Source organism: Myodes glareolus, chromosome 2 (genome assembly GCF_982192425.1).
Source record: "Myodes glareolus chromosome 2, mMyoGla1.1, whole genome shotgun sequence".
NCBI classification, from domain to species: Eukaryota; Metazoa; Chordata; class Mammalia; order Rodentia; family Cricetidae; genus Myodes; species Myodes glareolus.
Window position 1 is genome coordinate 7,964,741 of NC_142027.1, and position 20,813 is coordinate 7,985,553.

Genomic DNA, 20,813 nt, shown 5'->3' on the forward strand with positions numbered 1-20,813 from the left:
GGGTCATTAATGATGTCTCCGAAGTGGCTCTTTCAAAGGAGACCATCAGCTCAGTGACGCCTCATCTGGGCAGCCACAGAAACCCTTCATAAAGCGCTGGTGAACCACACAACATGTCGTTATGCTTGTTCTGTAAAATACGTGGTACTTGAGGTTTGGTTGTTGCAATCGCAGGCCTCGGGTGAGCTCTACCTCCCTCCCTGGTTCTTATCTTCCTGTCTCCTGCGCTTTTGCTGACTTAAGCTCTGACTTCTGATAGCATTATGTACGCAGCTTCTCCCTCTACTTGGCAAAGACAAGACATTCATGTCCCCTTCCACAGAACTTTGTTTGAACACAGGACAAATTATATAAAGGCTGATGGAAAGATGGTTGAGAACCGCATGGATTAGGGTTGCATGGATGATGGATGGATAATTAATAAAAATTTTAAAGTGCCTTAAAAATGGTTAAGAAGATGATAAATGTAGTTGTATTAGGAGGTGTGGCCTTGTTGGAGGAGGTATGTCACTGGGGTGGGCTTTGAGGTTTCAGAAAGCCATGGCAGGCCCAGGCATCCGCTTTCTTGCTACCTGTGGACCAAGAGTAAGTTCTTAGTTACTGCTCCAGCACCATGACCGCCTATCTACTGCCATGTTCTCTGCCATGATGACCTTGAACTCATCCGCTGAAACTGTAAGCAAGATCCCAACCAAATGCTTTCTTTCCCATAATGTATTGGTCATGGTGCCTCTTCACAGCAAGAGAATGGTAACGAAGACAATATACTTTCTTAAAATATTAAGATTTATTTTTATGTACATGGGTGTTTTGCCTACATGTGTGCCTATACATTATGTGTGAGCAGTGCCTGCAGAAGACAGAAGATGGGCTCAGATCCCCTAGGAACGGAATCCCCATCCTCTCCGAGAGCAACAACAAGTGCTCGTTATTACTGAGCCATCTCTCCAGGCCCATCTTAAGATACATAGTTTTAAAAGTTATTATGATCGCAGGTATTCTGAAGTTTACAAACTTCCAAACCTTATTCTTTCCCTGCGTTCATCTTGATCATTTACTACCTAGAAGTCAATAAAGGGAAGCTAAAGAATGCCAGGCTCCATGCTGCCTCTTTCAAGGTCTGGCTTTTGATTGGCAGTTAGTTACATTGTGTTCTACTAAAGTTCCCATTGCTGCGAAGCGCAGAGCCAATGTTGCATTTCTTCACAGTGCTGTGGAGCTCAGCTCTGTGTTAATGAGCCCACTCCACATGCAGATTAGCTCAACATGGGGCACGCAAGCACGTGCTCTTATTTTTTAACTTTTATTGCACTTCTTTATGTATTTGGGGCAGGGGCACACTTACCATGGTACACAGATGGAGGCCAGAGGAGAGCTTGGAGGAGTTGTTTCTCCTCTCGTGTGGGGCTCAGGGACCACATCATGCGTGGTGGCAGCTGTCTTTACCCACTGAGCCATCTCAAGAGCCCAAGACCTATATTTTGATGTTTTGTTTACTCCCTCTGAGCCTGTGTCCTCATGCACACAATTGTGATAAATACTTAATAATTATGTAACTTTACAAGATTGCAGTGATTGACTAGTCACATAAATAGATGTATGATAGCATAGATGATGTGCATGCGTATGTATAAGATGTGCATGCACATACACATATCATACTTTGCTAAAAGGCGGTCTGTGGCTGATCTGGAACTGAGACCCCGGATTATTTAAGTTCTACAGTCTCTAGTTTGCTCTCCACAGTTTGAAATAATCTGAACACAGGGAAATGACAAGAATGATGTAAAAGCCGTCTCCACTCAGCTTGGCCAGCCGCTCACAGCTTCTGTGAATCTTCTCACAGCATTCAGGCCGTTGTGTGCAACGGCTCTGGATCATAATAGTTAAGAAAATGGGTTCTTCACTTAGAGGGAGGACTGTATGAGCTCACAGACACACAGCACTGGGTCCATGCATTGACAGCCATGGAACGCAGGACTGCTGACTGACCTGGACATGCCATGAAGGGAGAGAGCTGCCACCAGGTGACAGGCAGAAAGATCTGAGCTAGAGTCTTGGGGCACGGGGGTTACAAAGTCCCCCTGAAAGCACCCAGTCATTCAGTGTCAAGTCAAAGCATGCTTGGCCACATCTGTGTTCTCAAAAAGGGGGTTCAATTTTTATAAACCTGAGAGGAATTGCATGTATTGGGAAAGATAAGTGCTTTGGGCTGAAGCTTATTCTGCTGTTGTTCACGAAGGGCGGTCACTGTGCTTGTAAGACTCCTTCATCGCACTCTACACACTGACGGTCTTGCAGTGTAGGTCAGGGGTCTCTGACTCCCCAACTCTGGGAAGCGACTTTCTCAAGGTATTCCTTTTATTCCCTGGGCTGTAAAGGCTTCATGAAGACCAAAAGACCCCCCATCATCACTCCCACACACTACTCCAATCCCCATCACTCCCACACACCACTCCGAACCCCCCCATCATCACTCACACACACCACTCCGACCCCCCCATCACTCACACACACCACTCCAACTCCCCCACCACTCACACACACTACTCCGACCCTCCACCACTCACACACACACCACTTCGACCCCCCCATCATCACTCACACACACCACTCCAACCCCCCCATCACTCACACACACCCCTCTACCGCACAGTGTGCTCTCTAGCAATCCTCTCAGGAGACACAGAGCTGTAGGCCTGAGAAGGGAGAAACTGAGCTTCAGCATGCCGTCCTTCCCATTCATGGAAGAATGAACACAGACGTTGCCAGAACAGATCCGATCCATACCTTGTAACACGCTCTGTATAGCATAAAAACAGCCCTCGACATGATCAATTTTGCAAAGCAAGCGTGACACAGACCGTGGTCCTTCCTCGGTCCTCACTCAGCTTTTGACTTATTTGTGCAGTTATAATTAGATTGTATCTTTCTGCCTTCTTCTGTAACTGATAAAGTACTAAAATCCTGGCCGCGCTCCATGAGTGAAGTCGCTTACGGATTTTGCTCTTTTTCTTTTCTTTTTTTCTTTTCTTCTTCTTTTTTTTAACACATCATACCATATGCAAGCCCAGCTGAGAGGCATGGCTCCGTATTCCTGGCATGCAGGAGAGTCGCTGAGAGATATCATATGGTCTCCTGGCAGAAGTACAAAGTGCCTCTTGCTGTTTGATCTTCTGTCTCAAACTTAAATGCAAAATCTGATAATTGGGTCAGGCAGGAGAAGAAACTGCACAGTGAGGTCCCTTTCGTTGCCTTGTCTTTTTCTTTTTCTTTCCCTCTTTCTCCTTTCCTCTCTCCACTGCTTCCTTTTCCTCCCCTCCCTCCCTCCCTCTCTCCCTCCCTATCTCCCTTCCTCTCTCTCACTCCTCTCTTTCTACACACACACACACACACACACACACACACACACACACACTTCTATCTCTTGATAAAATGCCCTGAGAGTAGAATGGAGGAGAGGCTGGACCCCCATCAGCAGCCCCTCCTGTCCATTTTCTGTTACAGTGACATAGTCTCATTAGCAGGAATGCAGCGTGGGGGGGATCTCAAGGGAGCAAAGGCCAAGATGGAGGCACATTTACTTGTTTGGGAATGGTACTATTACCTTTTCAGACTTGGGTTTGTTTAATGCAAAAGGAATCCATTTTCCGCCCTCTGGCTGGGGCCGTTAAGTCGAGAAAGGTTTGCACTTCAAAGGGCGCCAAAGATAAATGAAAAGTGTACTTCCTCCCCTCGGACAAGGGCCTGGACTAGGAAAAGCCTGACTTAGGCCTCCCTGCTCAACAGTCTCTACAATGGGGAGACACAACTTTCATTCTTATCTCACCACTCTGAGACCTGTTTCAGAAGAGTCTCTGCGCGTGCTGAAAGGCTCTAATCTTGTGTAAACTTAGACAGGGCTTCCAGAAAATACAGACCCCTCAGAAGAGGCAGAGCTGGCTGTCAGCATCACCTGTTGGAATCCCAAAGGGCACGCCCCACCCCCACTGAGTCACTGGGTTTCCTACACAGCTGGGCACTTGCTTGCGGGGACAGATGCTTCACTGGCTCTCCTACAACAGTGCTAGAATGCTCCAGAAGTCTCTGGAAGGAGTGACTAGGAAGGAAGTACACAACATCACTCCTCAGGTACACTCCATCATCATCACTGTCGCCCGGACTCAGGATGGAAGAATGTTCTAGAATTGAAATGACAGTGAAGAAGCCACTTGAACCAACAAGGCAGAGAAAGGTGGTGGTTGCCTCTGTACAGACAGTCAACAGCCGGTCAGTCTCCCAATGGCTTCCCAAGTCACAGAGTTTTAGAGTCCTGTCCACATTTGGCCTCAGTAGAATCTATACCTGGTCAAGCATAACTTTCTTCCTGATATTTCCCAGAATACCTCTCGTTTTATCCCATGTTGCTTTGCAGAGCTGATGTGCCCTATGTGGAGATGTGTGGCTCTGAAGGGATTCTGAGGCCAGAGCAGTTAAGTCTCCATGGGACCTGCATAGAACCACCTGCTTTTCTGGTCCTAGGAGAGTAAGCTCAACCTGTGTCCCGAGAGCGCACTGAAGCTTGGGGGGTTGTTGGAAGCTGGACACAGGGAATGAGGCTGAGAAGGAACCACAGCAGCCCCAAATGTCTGCCATGTTTTGCATGGATGCCCAGTTCAGGAGCAAGGGGGAGTGGGGGCAGGGAAACATCTGCCCCTTCTGTAGTGAGCTCCCCTCAGCACCTGCATTCAGTGGCTCAAAACAAGCTTTCATCTGTCACAAAAAATGCTGTTCCCCTAAAGTGGATGACTCGGTGATCACACTGACGGAAACTGTCCTGGGAACAGGTGGTCGCTATCTTAGAGCGCAGCGTAGTCTGTCAGCCAAGGCAGGGGAGCCTGCTCGGGCATCGCAGTCCCTGGTTCATCCAGCCACTAAAATCTCGCCATCCCTCATCCCGCTCTCTCTGCCGCTCCTCACCGCTGTAGCGCCAGGAGACCCTTTCACCTTGGAAACAGCAGGGGTGGTTCTGGGCACCTCAGGCATGCCTAGCAGAAGTTCTCTTTCCGGGGACTTGGGACCAACTTCAGCCACCATACTTATTAGTGCTGACACTTCAGTGAGGGCCAGCTGCCTGTCAGTGTGTGCACGGTCTATTGGCATGGTGAGTGTGTCCAACCAGAAATCCACTGGCAAAACAAAACACTACTTACTTGTTTTCAATGTTCAGGAATTTGTTTTGACTCTGTTCATAAGATGTCTTTCCAGTTACAGAACACACAGGGTCCTTGTCTGAATAATTGTCCTTACTGTGGTAACTTGCTGGGGTAAAGCCATCCATGATTGGTGGTGCTCATGTGTCTCTCCGTTGGGAGAGGTGTGGAGGTCAGGTTCTGGACAGCTGGGTAGTTAGACCAATGTCCCCTTCTCCCTTCCCTGACTATGTGGCTTCTGGCAAGCCATCTAACTTTAGGGACTTGCTTTCCACAATTGCTCACTGTGGGAAATAAAAGTACCCATCTCACAAGACTATAAGAATCAGGCAAACTGACGCATTAAATCTACTGAGGATGGTGCAGGACACTTTGTAAGACATCCATTATCATCTATTATTATCTACTGTCTTTGGCTATGGTTTTTGTTTTTCTGCCACTGTAGCTAATGAGCTATATTTGGACGTCCGTGATGTAACTCAAGCTCCCGCTTCTCCTCGCTTAGCTGTGGTGAATTTGGGCAAATATGCCTCTAAGCCTTGGCTTCCTTATTGATTAAACAGGGCTCTGTCGTTACACAAGTGTGCAGATCAAAGAAGAAGAACACGTTGGCAGGACGTTGTCCCGCCGAGAACATCAGGATGACACTGTAGAACAGCTTCACGGTGGGCGTGGTGGCCTGCATGGGATGCGGCTAGTCCCTAGTTATCACTGTCCTGAGTGGGAAAGGCCTGGGTGCTGTCAGGACGGCTTTCCCAGCTGTCCACCATGATCTGCAAACCCTACCCCCACCCAATCCAAGCCCTCCTCAGCTTTGCCCTGAAGCTGTGGAATCAGGTCAAGGGTGATGAGAACCAAGGAGGCAGAGGACTGCTCTGGAAATGGCCCTGGTGCAGAGTCCTGCACAAGATTCCCCTGCTCTGCCAGTAGTGTAGTGTGTGTGTGTGTGTGTGTGTGTGTGTACACGTGCATGTGTGCATGAATGTGTATATGCATGTGCACGTGTGCGTGTGTGTGCTCACGCTCTGTATTTCTGATTTTCATCTGGTGAGCTCTGTAGCTGGTGAGTGTGACCACCAGGAATCCTAGGAAGGAAACAGGGGCTCCACTGAAAGTAAACAAGGGCACGCCATTCTTTATACAAATACTCAGGACATGCCATGCATCCTTTAAAAACTGTTTAAGTTTATTTTCCTTGCACATAGGAGTAGAAGAGCCATCTCCCCGTTATTCTTTTTCCTCGCCTTTTCTTTTGTAGTCAACTTCATTGCTTCAGCTCTTTCTCAGTTCAAGCTTTCTTTCCCTGGGAGCGCTATCTGTGGGAAGATGAAGTCTCAGGCCCTGCGGGGCAGACAAAGGGACTAAATCCAGGGCCAGCGGGTCCTCGGGACAGCGGGCATAAAAACCCTTCAGATGACTTTGATAGCTAGTTCCTGCCTCATCTGTTGCTGCTTTCTGAAAGCATATTAATGGAGTGTGGAATGCTGGCCTTGAAATACATGTGTTTAAGTGTGAGAAGAGATGATTTTAAGTACATGTGTGAACGAGAGCATACATAAGAGACAAGAGGCATATGTATGTGTATCTGCACATACACATGTAAGAAGTCATGTAAAGGGATGTGTGTGTGCGTGTAGTGGAAGGGTTAGAGAGAGAGCCCTGCATGCATTTTCAAGTATATAATTACATGTGTGAGCACTTGTATACACCTGTCTATATCTGTATACATGTGTGCACATCCATGATTTCAGGAATGCTGCCTGTGCAAACATGTATGTGTCCTGTGGGTATGAGCATACATGTGCATGCATATAGGTATGTGTCTGTGTGTGCTGAGACCCCAGCTCTGCCCAGGTGCTGTTCTCTCAGAGAGGCCAGCAGAGAACTCACACATTTGCATCCAAAGCACAGATGAGGAAGTGGAAGGTCAGAGAAAGACCAGATTTACCTCGTCACAGCCCCCTCAGGCTGGATAGCAAATCAGAACATGTTTCCCTCCCAGAGGCCATTTTTCTTCACCTTGTGGCTTCTGTGAGAGTTCACCACCTCTGAGGTCACACACCACACTACACACACACACACACCACACACTTCACCCCTGAACCTTACATCCTCTTCTAGATCTTCAGCACCTGCCCTGAGGGGCATATGGGTTTAACGGTGTCTGCCATCCAGACAGTGCTTCAGTGCCTTCTACACCATAGAGCAAGGGACTTTGCTACCTCATCCATCCTTGTAACTATCTTGGAAAGACAACTTCAAAAGTGTTAGTGTAAGAACCACTGGTGGGGTTCCTCAGTTGAGTTGGTGTGTTTGTTCTTTGGTCCTAATGGTTAGCACAGAATTTCTGATTGTTCTCAGTTGGCCATAGTCACAGAGCGGTGTCTCGGAACCTTGGGGAAGCAAAACAAGATTTCGCAAACTGAGTGGTAGGCTCTTGCATATGCAAAATATTTGCCAGGTATTCCTTCTACGTCACAGAGACCCAGTCACGGGGTCATGGGCCTGGACACAGGAAGACAGCCATGAAACCCAGTATCCTAAAGGCTCTGTAACTGTGGATCTGCAACTTGACTGCACATTAGAATGACCTCAGAGTATTTAAACCACACCAAGAACAAAGTGCTGTTGAGCACAGATATCACGGCCCCTCCCTGTTTGCATCTTACAGGACAGTAGGGCTGGCCTGCATCTTACAGGACAGTAGGGTGGCCTGCATCTTGACTGGCAGTGTGCAGGAATCCCTGGAGCTGTATTTTCAAGATTCTGAGGACCCTGGCTCTGGTGCGGCGGGAAGATGATGTCTGTAGGCCAAGTTGCCCATGAGCTTTCAAAGGACTATCACGTGAGGAAGTATGTAATTGCACAACCCATAATCAGACCACACAACCAAGACCTTCTGGCTTAACCTTTTAGACCCAAGAGTAGCCCCAAAATGCCATTGTGAAGCGGTAAAGAGAAAAACATCCATGCAATAGCATCAACTGTCAAGAGACCCCAAAATATAGAAAAAAGCAATAGGAAAACTATCTCATGATTCCAACTCTCTACGGGTCATTTCCTTACCAAGTGCCCGAGGGTTCAGCCTTTCAGGTCCCATTAGAAGGAAAAAGTTAACTGATGGAAGAATTAATTGTAGAGAAACCCATTTTGTTTTGACCAAACAGACAGTGGTCCCATTTGAGTTCTCAGCAAACTCTTCAGTTGCGAAGGGAGTTTGGTCCCTTCTTGCCTTTGGCTAAACGCAGTCTCTGCATTTAAGAAATGTTTAGTGGAAGCAAAAACCAAAGTGAAGTGAACTACCGAGACATCAAAAAAATCTATAAATTCAGAAACACAGATAGAGCTTCCATTAAAATGGAAAAGAGCTTTGAAATTCAGAAGATCCAGAGGGAGAGCAGTATGGTGGGTCAGAAACGTAATTCACCAAGAAAGGAGTTCACCCCTAAGACCAGAAAGACATTGTCTCCCCAACTTCTCACAGAAGTCTCACTCCTCACTCAGACCACGTCATAGTCAGATGCGCCACCCTTAGGAGCGGTGCCCGATTGCCCTGAAGTCATTTGCCTCTGTCCTGTCAATGTGACAGCTAAGTGAGAGTTTGGGGTCCTCACAAGTTCCCAGAGACTGAAGTTCTGTGATGGGCTTCAAAAGTCTGCTGTGGAGACTTAAACCAGACCACGCATGCATCATGATTTATCATGCTCTCAAGTGCTGAACCAAGACGTTTGAGAAAAATAGGAATACCCTTGGTTCCCAAAGCTTACCGGGATCTAGGGAGGTAGTTCTAGCAACAAAGAACCCGCAGTGCAAGCGTGAGGACCCGAGTTCAATCCCCCAGAACCCATATTTAAGAAGTTCAGGTTTGTCAGAATGTGCCTGAAAGTCCAGTGCTGGGGTCCAAAGAAAGGATAATCCCTAAGGCTTGATTGCCAGCAAGTTTTAGGTCCAATGAGAGATTCTACCCCAAAATGTAAGGTGACTCATGACAGAATATGCTCAGTGTGGACCTCTGGCCTCACACCAAGCCCACATACATGAGCACATGTATACATGCAAAAACATAAAGGAAGCATTAGTTTTTGTTAAAATCAGGTCACAAGTAACCACACTACTTATGGCTTCTTACACAGTATGGTATTTTATCTCCAAACTAAGGCCATGAGGGAGGGAGTTGATGAAATACTCCTGAATGGGAGGACTCCTTTGTAGGTCAATGGCTTCACCTTCCATTGTCTCATACCTCAACCCCGAGACTGATGAGCCCCCCGTCCATATAGTGTTCTCACCCGACTCTTCATGGTGTCTACAGACACGTTCAATGCTAAATCGTCTAGTCTGATCATTCACAGCCCCATAAGTAACTCTAGGGGTGAAAACCCAGCACAGCTGACCAAGAAAGCCACTGTCAGAGAACCCAGACATCTTGCGGGGCAGTGACCAAATGTGGGAGGGCGTCCATTGCTACACAAGACCAGGAAGTCTCAAGATACCTGAGATTAACCCTGTCCTCTACAGCCACATGCCAGCTACTTAAGTAACACAACTGATTTACCAAAGCGATTCCCACATCCACATGGTTTATTGCAATGCCTCCCCTTCCCCCCAGGTCTTCCTAATGATTTCAGAGACCCAGGATTGGTCTGATTCAATGCCCTGCTATATGCAAAGGTCCCTGTGCCAGCCTGGAATGATGTCTCCATTTCTGCTCACATCAGGCAGGAATAAACCAGCCTGGAATGATGTCTCCATTTCTGCTCACATTAGGCAGGATTAAACCAGCCTGGAATGATGTCTCCATTTCTGCTCACATCAATGGCCAGGTTCAATCACAACTCAGCTTCTAATTAGTAAAGCATCCTATTCATTTCTTGTCAGAGGGACAGGAAGTGGATTTACTTCACACGTGATTTCATCTCTGCCACACACAGAAAGCTCTGCTCCTTGAAATATCCAGTGTTTGTTCTGAGCCCTTTCTGGTGACCCATAATCCTGATGCTGTCACTGGGCACCCCAGCGGTACTGCTGAACCCTATACTTCCGGATCTCTGTGGGCTTCAGGACCATTTCCTGGTCTTTCTTGCTCTATATTCTACGCTTGCCTCCTTGTAAATGTTGGCATCCATGGCCCTGGTTTCCTACTGGACTCCTCCTCCTCTCTTAACCAGCCCTGCACTTCCCTGACCCCTCCCCTCCCCTTTCTGTTCTCCAGCGCCCAGGTTCCTGGTGACCCCTTCTGTGCTTCACATTAGCTGATACATGGCCCTCCCTCTGTGGTCACTGCCGCTCTGGCTCCTCGCAAACGGCAGACTTTCCCAGAAGGCCTGTCCCTGTCACCTAGACTCTATCCGGGAATGCCAGCCAAGCTCTTGGTACTCCTGCTTCTTCTGGCTCCCTGGGCTGAACTTTCTCCCTCAGACTGCACTTTTTCCCTTGTGAGAGGATGCTAGACCAGAAGTGATTTAAGGAGAAAACAGTTTCTCTGGGTGTACAGTTTGAGGTACAGCCCATCATGGCTGGAACAGCATGTCAGCAGGAACTTGAGACAGCGGGTGACAGCATCGGGGACGCAGACAGAGAGGAGTACCCTTTACTCTCAGGTTTCTGAAGACATCTTCTCACCCAGAGCTCATCTTCACCCTGGCGCCTCCACCCCTTCCTCACTTCTTTGAGAGCTCTGCCCTCTTTAGCACATTGGCGGCGGCATCTTCAATCTTTTGGTACTAGTTTTGATGCATTTGTGGCTGGCTCATGGGCTGGACTTCAACTTTCTTTGCCCCTCCCTCTTGCTTGCTGAGGAACACATAGTTTTTCTGTATTTACCTACACAGTGTGTGCTATATGCCTGGCAGTGTTTTAAGTGCTTGACAACCACTGGCGTATGTAGTGCTCACAATCCCCTGTAAGCTCGCCTTGGCGGAAAAGGAAATTTTGTCACATGGATATCGAGTGCTTTGCGCAGGCCAAGTGGCGGCAGCATCTCCCACACAGGACTTAATACTCTTTCCTTTGTCCCTGACAGAGTCATTTAGACCTAGTTCAGGAAGACATTGGGTCTTCAGAGCCTTCTTTGGTAAAATATGTATTTTAGGGGTGTGGATTTCAATTTTACCACCATCCCTTTTAAAGATGGGAGACTTAACCCTTGCAATGCCCACTGATGCCACGAATGGCAAACGTTTTAATACTGGCACGGAAACCTTGCCCAGCATCTTTAGAATGAGGCCATAAATCAGCCACAAACTCTTCATGAGCCAGTGACCTTGGAAAACCCAGAAAAGGTTAGCAATTGCCAGGATCAGAGCTTGAGTTTGTAAACACCATCAAAATGCTAGGAAGGAAGCCTCCTTCTAGGACCTGTGCCAGGAGTACCACGTCTGTGACCAGAGAGGGTGTCAAGAACATAGGAGTGGCCAAAGATCTCCAGTGAGCTCACTACTACCTTGTTACTAAGATAGAGGTAGGGGAAGGTGATGGAGGATCCCAAGAGAAACGGAGTGGGGCTCCACTTCCATCACACCGTGTGACAGATGCTGGGGCTGTATTCCCTAAGACTCCCTCAGGTACTCTCTACCCGGAACCCCATTGGTGTTTAAGAATCCCAGTCTCCAGAGAAGCCTCCTCCACAACTGTCTTCCTTCTGCTCAAGGATGCCTTTATTTTCCGTGGTCTCATGAACTCCCGGGCTCTCCCTAGTGATGACACCGTGTCCTCACACTTCACAAGCCACCTTGGCTCCTGGCCTCCTGTCACAAGCATTTATATTTCCTGCCTGCTTGTCCTTGGTTCTCCAAGGGGTTGTATGAGGTTTTATACTGATAATTACTGTACTTAGTGCCCCATAATGCTTTTCATCTTCAAAGCTGTTGGCGAATATTACCAAACACTCGTAACACCTGCCCTGGCTAAGTCAGCAACTTCTCTCCCCATCTGCACGCCAAGAGGGACTGAGGTGAGCCGAGGCAGGCCGCAGGTCAGGACAGGCAGCATGACAGCAGGCTCAGGGGCTGGGCGGCAGCTTCTGTCTCCTGTCACCTTTCCCTCAAATTGACTCCTTTCATAAAATGCCAGCCTTGAAACAAGAATAATACGATAACTGTCCTGGTGGCACAGTCTGCGTTCTGCATCCCCGGGGCCCAGCCACATGGAAACGGTTTATTTTTCAGTTTATTCTTCACAGCAAGCCTGGTGGGCAAATTCAAGGCTGAGGGGAAAAGAGCAAGATTACCTCACAAATGGAAGTCATTTTGTAAACTTGGAGGAGTGAGGTGCGTGATGCTGTAATACACCCTGCATAGTGCTGAGTATATGAGACCAGGGGGAGAGGAGGAGGGAGAGCAAAGGCAGACCTCCAGCCGCTGAAACCCGCTGTGCTCAGGGTTCACAGTCCGTGAGGGAAGAGGTCGTTTGTCCTCACCCAAGAGGACAAAACTCAACAACATTGTGATAGCGATGCCACAGTATCTCCTCAACACTTACTGAGAAATTTCATGGCCAAAAAGACTGACCAGGAACTTAACACTGTGTAGCAAAGATGGCCAAGTAATGGCCTGCTCTGTGGCTACATCCTTCTGGATGCACAGATTTAAAAGTTGGCACTAGAAAGACCCTGAATCTTGAGACGTTACAAGAACAACTCTAACACACACTGGCCATTTTTCTGTTCCTTATATTCCCAGCCTTTAGAGCCGTACTTTCCTCTGGCTGATCCTTCAAATGAGACACTCCTGAAATTTTTTTTAAACCCCCGCTAATTGTCACCACCCTGGCTATGACCACCCATCTGTTTGGCCTGGAATGAAGCACATGGCCTTGTTCCTGCAAAGGAAAGAGAAGCACACTGCAGCCTGCCCTGGCCTTTGAAGACCTTGCTCGTCCCGGCTACCATGGCTCATTTTAGGGCTTAACACTGCTCAGACCCACATTTCACCCTCCGACCTCCCTCCTCAAGAAAATAAATACGAATTTTGCTGATTTTGTTCTGGAAGCATGAGCCACATATAACAAACATGCCATTTTTCTCCGGCCTCTTAGTTGCCCCTATTATTATTATTATTTTAGACTTTTGCTTACATCTGCAAGAGGGGGATGTAGGTTAGCTGAGCTGAAACAAATTTGAGCCAAACTCCTCCTGACAGTTAACCTGGTTGGAGTACAGTTGGCTGCTTGTGTTTTCCAGAAAAGCAGCTGAGTGTCTCGTGTAGTTTCTTAATGCAATTACTTGATTAGATTGGGGCATTTCATTTCCTAACCGCTACAGGAATAAGCAATATAGCTGTCGATAATTTCCAGCAGAGCTCCAGGCACTAAGTGTGCCCCCAGCCACCCTTGGCTTGTTCATTAACAAGTTTCCGTTGTGGCATAAAAATCTACCTTCCTTCCCGAAGCCTAGCTGCCTTGAGGGGTTTGCTACTGGGAAAGGGACCTTCTCCTTATCTGTCTTCAGATTGCTTCCTCACAAGATATCACAACAATGAACCTCCACTTCCCACTGGAGTTGAAGCAGGTTCTATCCCATGAACCTTCTCTTCAGCCTCCGCTGAGGTCTAAAGAGAATGAAGATGACCCTCCCTTTGACTTTTCTGCACTTGCCCAGTGTTTCTGAATGAATTAGCATCTACATCGCTGTGTCTTCAGGAGGCAAATGGAATTGCTCCCATGTATTGCTCATGAACCCTGACACCCCATTTACAGTGTCTCGTGTAACCCCCACTGCCCCTTAGAAGTGGACTCTCGGAAATCTTTGCGACTGTGGGGTCACCTGCAGAGCTCCTTTAAGAACACAGAGTTGTAGGAGGAGAGATAATTCCATCAGTGAAATGCCTGGGACACGAGCGTTAGGCCCTCAATTTGATGGCCAACACCTACCTATAGAGCTGATTGTATAGGGCCTGCCTGCAGTCCCAGCGTGGTAGAGACAGACAAACAGATCTCTGGAGACCAATGGCCAGCTAGCCTAGCTAACCAGGGAACTCCAGGTCATAGAGAGACCTTGTCTCAAAAAATAAGGTGGAAAACTTGGGAGGAATGACTCCTGGGGTTGACCACAGTGGGGAGATGGGGCTGGATGACCACATAAGACACTTCTGGGTCTCAGCTTGGAAGAAGCAAGGGTTTGTGGTCAGCTTAGAAATGGGTTTCATTAGCCTCTGGGGCGGGGCCTCCTTCTCAGCTCATCTTTTCTGCTTCCTGCCCTTCTGCCACCTGTGTTAAAAGCTGAATCCAGCTTGGCCCCTATAATGCATAAATTCTTATCCTGTGGGTACTGACCCCTTTGGGGGTTGAATGACCTTTTCACAGGGGTCACATATCAGATATCCTACAAATCAGATATCTACAATATGATTTGTCACCGTTGCGAAATTGCAGTTATTGAAGTAGCAATGAAATAATTTTATGGTTGGGGGGTCACCACAATGTGAGAAACTGTGTCAGAGGGTCGCAGCATAAGGAAGGCTGGGAACCGCTGCCCTAATGGGTCAACAGCAAACGCCTGCTTCCCTAGACTGGAACCCGAAAGAGATCCACAGACAAAAGACTTCCCCTCCTGCTTCTCTTCCTACCTGAACCAAAGAAAGCTTTTTAACCCAAGAAACTGAATCCTATAAAAATCTATCTCTACTCAGTTATGCCCAGTTCATAAAGAAGAACAATGCCTTCTACAGGTTAAAATATGATCACTTAGGTGATATGTTTCGAGAGAGGGGCTTGAGTATGCTGGCAGACAGTATGCCAACGGCCTATGCTAAATTGCTGTGTGTTTCAGATGAGGACCCACAGAGCAAAGTCCATGCCCGATCAGAGGGTTGGTCCCTGCTGAAAACACCAAGAGAGCCATCTCTGTGTTTAGTGTTATTCACCACCACAGGTGCTAAGCTGTGCATGCTTAACTTCCTGATATTCAGGCTTTTCCTAGTGGCCTTTCCTCTTCCACTTCCTGCCTCTACCTGATCACTTCCTCTTATCAAGATTAAGATAACCCTCCTCCATCAGGAATGTTCTCCACTAAGGTTATATTTCCAATAGATCAAATCAAATCATATTCTGACCCACACTAGTGAGCTGTGTGTCTGCCTTTCTTAGGGACCCACCATGGGTTTTGTTTGGCTTTCCTGCCTCAGACGTTAGAAGGTGCACTCAGACACCAGAAGGAAATAACAGCTGAAATAAGTTCAACTTTTACTTATTTCATAGAGTGGAGTCAGGGGATACAGAGCTGGTCCCCTAGCATGTCACCAGGGGTCTAGATGCCTCCTACCTTCCATTTGTATCATCCTAAGACTTATGTTTACAAGGATCTTCCATGGGCCAAGATGGTGCCATGTCTGTGTAGCCAGGCTTGCCTGGAAGTGCCTTCCAGAACATAGTCACATGACTTCCTAGCAACAAGGAAAGATAGGAAATGGTATAAGCGCACTGTTGTCCTCAACAAAACTGGCACTGGTACTCTTTTTAATAAAGAAGGGGAAATACTGGACATTGGATATCATGCAAAATTCATATAGATCAGCCACTTCTCAAATTCAGTGGATTGAATGAAATTCAGTTGAACAGCATAAGAAAGCTGTAGGATGTCATTTCTTTTTGTTTTGTTTTGTTTTGTTTTTTGAGACAGGATTTCTCTGTATAACAGCCCTAGCTGCCCTGGAACTAGCTCTTGTAGACCAGGCTGACCTTGAACTCACAGAGATCTGCCTGCCTTTGCCTCCTGAGTGCTGGGATTAAAGGCTTGTGCCATCACCACTCGGCAAGATGTCATTTTTAAATACCTGCATGAACAACCTCATCACCCAAGTCACCCATTCAACCCAAGTCACCCATCCAACCACAAGTCACCCATCCAACCACTGAGTCACCCATTCAACCACCCAAGTCACCCATCCAATCACAAGTCACCCATCCAACCACTGAGTCACCCATGCAACTCCAAGTCACTCATGCAACCCCAAATCACCCATTCAACCACAAGTCACCCCATTCAACCACCCAAGTCACCCATCCAACCACAAGTCACCCCATTCAACCACAAATCACCCATTCAACCACCTGAGTCTCCCATCCAACCACTCAAGTCTCCCATCCAACCACTGAGTCACCCATTCAACCCCAAGTCTCCCATTCAATTACCCGAGTCTCCCATTCAACCACAAGTCACCCATTCAACCCCAAGTCACCCATTCAATCACCCGAGTCTCCCATTCAGTCACCCAAGTCTCCCATTCAACCACAAGTCATCCATTCAACCTCAAGTCACCCATTCAATTACCTGAGTCTCCCATTCAGCCACCTGAGTCACCCATTCAACCACCCAAGGCTCCCATTCAATCATGCCTTCAGCCAGGCTTTGTGCCGCCCAGCCTTTTCAGAAGCCAGAGACAAGTGTCTCGTGACTTTGTGAGGACAGCCACAGGGAGAGAGGGATGAGCACACACCGTTTGGTAGAGAGACGCACAAGAAAGAGCCAGTTGGCCGGCCACAGCCTCCATAACTTGGCTCTGCTTATGTGGCGTCTGGAGCCTCCGGACTGAAACTGCAGATAAAAGGCCAGCTTCATGGTTTGAGAAATTAAGTGATTGATGAGGAAGGCAGACAGTGTATGTCCAAGACCTACCAACTGCCAGGCCCCAGTGTTCAGAAAACAGCAACTTCTCAGATAGGAGAAGGCTGGCCATGGCCCTTAGGACATATTAAACTTGGTTTCATTACATCTAAGATGAGAATATATTTTTTCACTTAACCACTATAATTTAATGAGACAATTAATCAAGAGAACTGCAGAATTTGTAAAGTAATTGTAAACTAACAATGCATCCACCCCTTCAGATCATGTGAACTGGCTCCCAGATTCATATCAATCATCACTATGTATGAATAAGAAGTATGCTGGGCATGGTGATGCAGCCTTTAACTCCAGCACTCAGAGGTAAAAACAGGTAGATCTTTGTGTGTCTGAGGCTAGTGTGGTCTATACCATGAGTACCTGGCCAGCCAGGGTGACATAGTGAGAGCCTATCTCAAATAGATGATAAGACAGACAGACGATAGATAGATAGATAAATAGATAGATAGATAGATAGATAGATAGATAGATAGATGATAGATAGATAGATAGATAGATAGATAGATAGATAGATAGATAGATGTAAGTATCAAGTGACCCCAAATTGATATCCCAGGGGCTCTGCATAGTGGCAGGCTGAGTCTAATTTAAGAGCCCCCTATATTCACTGAAGTACAGTGTGGCAGAAGAGATGCAATTCTATTCAGCTTCTCAGATATAAGCAGCAGGACAACTTTGATGGAATGTGTCCTTCTTCCTCTCACTGCTTTTGGGAGTCCAACAGAAAAGCTTCAGAACATCTGGCCCCTTCTGGGAACCATCCCCGTTGGCAGAAGGCCCTGCAGGCATTGCCGTGTAAGCCCACACCTTGCCACCTGGCTTCAGGAGCTGTCACCAAATTGCTTGTCATGTCTTTCCTAATTAACGGCCCTCGTGGTCAGCTCCTGGTGGCCGAGCATCATTGGCACCGCAGTCTTCCTGAAGGCTGACAACCAACTTAGACTCAGAACTTGAATTTCCTTCTTGGGGATTCTCGACGACTTTAGTGTCATCTCTGGACCATGCTGGGCACTGGGAATTAGGGTGGGATGCCTTGAGGGACTACTGCCCACCACAGGGAGTCTCTGAAATGTCACTAAGTCATCCTATACTCACATGCATAATTAATTGTCACTTAAGTGCTTCCTTACTAGGAATTGAAATATTTTTGGTTACATGCTATTCTTGTTAATTATTTCAGATTTGTGCAGAAAAAAAATCACTTTCTAGTATTTCTCTGATAGTTTCATAATTTATATCTATTATTTATCCCACGATTTGAAAGAAAAATACTAGTTATGAATACTAAAAAACGAACATGGGTTATGAGTATTAAACAATCCTTGAAACATCCAACTCTACGACCTGGAGCAACCATTTAATGTTGTATTAGTGTGTCTGCTATGTAAAGCTGAGAGGTCTAGACACAGAATAACAATGTCTGTTTAGCTTTGGGCAGTTTATAAGGCCCTATCACAATCTTTTAATTTTGTTTGACAAAAGATCTTTAAGACTCCATGATGGTATAAGATCCTATGATCCCACAATGTCGGTGCAACAGGAACTCCGCAATTCCAAGCCCAAGATGCCCATGACTGTTGTCACCCACATCAGGGACACTAGCTCTACCCCACTGAATCTGGAGGGGCTATGGAGTCCTGGAAGGGCAGCCTAGGGTCTTATTCATCTCTGTGCCCTCCGGGCATAGCTCTTTGATTGCCAAGAGAGTTATGGTTAAAAATATTTGGTGTTAGTGGGCTAGACTCAGGTGGGGAGGGGATGGGAGGGAGAGGTTCTCTTTGCACTCTGTCAGGGCCCCAGGTGATTTTGCTGCCTTTCTCATTGGTGGGATCATGCCATAGCAGAGGCGTCTGCAGAGCTGGAGAGCAGGGGGTTCACCTTCCTGGTGTTGCTCTTTATTGCCAAACAAGTGGTCACCTAGGGTCATGATGGCATTTTCAAAATGTTACCCAAACCAGTCCCCAGTCACAGTATTTAACCTAACCATGTGGGATATTTTCCCACCGCTAAAAGTCACTTCTCTCCTGTTAGGCTGGGGGATTTCTGTTCTTCTTTTTTGTTTGATCAATTGCTTTATTCAAAGATCACCTCACAGTTCAGCACTTGGAGCTACTTAATCAACAAGGCAGAGCTTGGTGGTTTTCAACTGTCATTAGTGAAACCCCCACCCACCCAAGGGACGCGGGGGATATTTAAACCAACTGCTGCATCTATATTGGTTGTTTAACAAGAACTTGTGAGTGTCCTTTAGCCGACTCCTTTCTGGGGACCTCATTGACTCCTCAGACATCCTCCCTTTCCTGCCTTCCAGCTCTGTCTGCGCAGCTCAGTTGTTTTGGAGATAAGGCAGAAGCAGAACAAACAGATTAACGTCTCCAATCAGGGAAGTCTTTGCTCCTTCTCTTGCCTCAGCACCTTTGAGCAGGCTGTCAACAGTCTGCTGTGACAGTCCTTCCAGCTGTCCCCCCTTGTCTGACCCGCTAGCCGGTCCTGGGTGCCCCTCGGCACTCTCCCGTGTTCTCCTGGCAGATGCCTGAACCACACAGACTCTGCTGCAAGTCAGGACCTCATGTCATTTGAGCACTATATGCTTAATGTCTTCTGAAAAATTCTCTTACTGTTGGGAGCCTTCTCAAACTCCCTTTGTGGCTTTGAGAGGAGAACCTGGGGTGAACAAAATCACAGTCTCACTTGAGATAGAGCTGAGAGAGAAGGCCTCAGGCCCAGGCCTATGAAATCCAATTGATCCACATCTGTGTCTCTCATGTCTGTGGCCACTGTTGAATAGACATTTACAGGCAGATATGCAATGTGTAAATATATCTCCACTCTAAAATACCAACCTTCATTTCAAAAGTGAAACCAGACAGGAAAGAAAAGGCTGGTTTCTTAGTCCTGGCCTAGGAGGGAGACAAGGCTGAGGGCGGAACCTGCAACTGTGGGAAACCCTGTGAAGAGATCCGGGAACTGCAGGTGGGCCCCACCTTGACCTGAGGTCATGCGTGCTCAGAACCCGCTCAGTTCCCTGTGCACATTTCCTCACAGCGCCGCAAAGACTTGCTGGTGCGTTAGTGGAGGACCGGGTCCTTGGGAACTTCTATAGAGACCTCAGAGCAGCATCCGGGGAGTGTGGGAGCCTGCTAGAGTGTGTTTGTGAACAGCAGTAGTGCTGGGAAGAGAATGCAGACTCTGAGGGATGAAAAAGTCATGCTGTATTGCTTGCTATAGTGGATGCAGCACCGGTGAAGCTGGGATCCCACGTGGGATACATTCAATGAACACAGCAGAAAGAGAAAAAAGGCACTAAAATTGTATACATGTGTGTTTTATAAATTGTGACATATATATATATATCACAGTACATACACACACACACACACACACACACACACACATATGTGTGTATATCACAGTTTTTAAAAACAAATTTTCTTGCCATGATGGGAACTCTGCTCTCAGGAATCAAGTTTCTCCTTGACTCGTACTTACCCAGATAGCACTCAAGAATGTTCTGTCATGTGTGTGAGCGTGCAAGTGGGTGTGCATGTTTCAAAGACACCCTATCTAGAAGCCCTACAAAACATCTTGAATTTGGGGCTGGAGAGGTAACACAGAAGTTAAAAGCACTTATTGCCCTTGCAGAGGACCCAGGTTCAGTTCCCAGCACCCACATGGTAGCTCACAACCATCGGTGACTCCAATTTTAAGGGGGTATGGCATCCTTTTCTGAGCTCCATGGACACCAGGAACATGTGCAAGCAAGTTTATACACATAAAATAACTCATATACTCAAAAAAAATTAGAACGACATACATTTGAGAAACATATTGGTAAACTGATACATGACTTTAAAATACACACTTACAGTGATGTCAATGTTTCTGAGAGAAATGGTGGTCAAAAGAATCTGATGTCATCCTTCTCTACTTAGTTACTGGTTAAAGAGGTCTCACAGAACCCACTTGGGGGAGCAAAGAGGCCAGAGTCTGGTTCTGTCAGA

General features: G+C 47.1%; 1 protein-coding gene across 2 annotated transcripts in view; it reads left to right on the plus strand.

Moving 5' to 3' along the window:
• Runx1 (RUNX family transcription factor 1) overlaps positions 1-20,813 on the plus strand; it is a 223,951-nt gene that overhangs the window by 58,433 nt on the left and 144,705 nt on the right. The window lies entirely within an intron of this gene.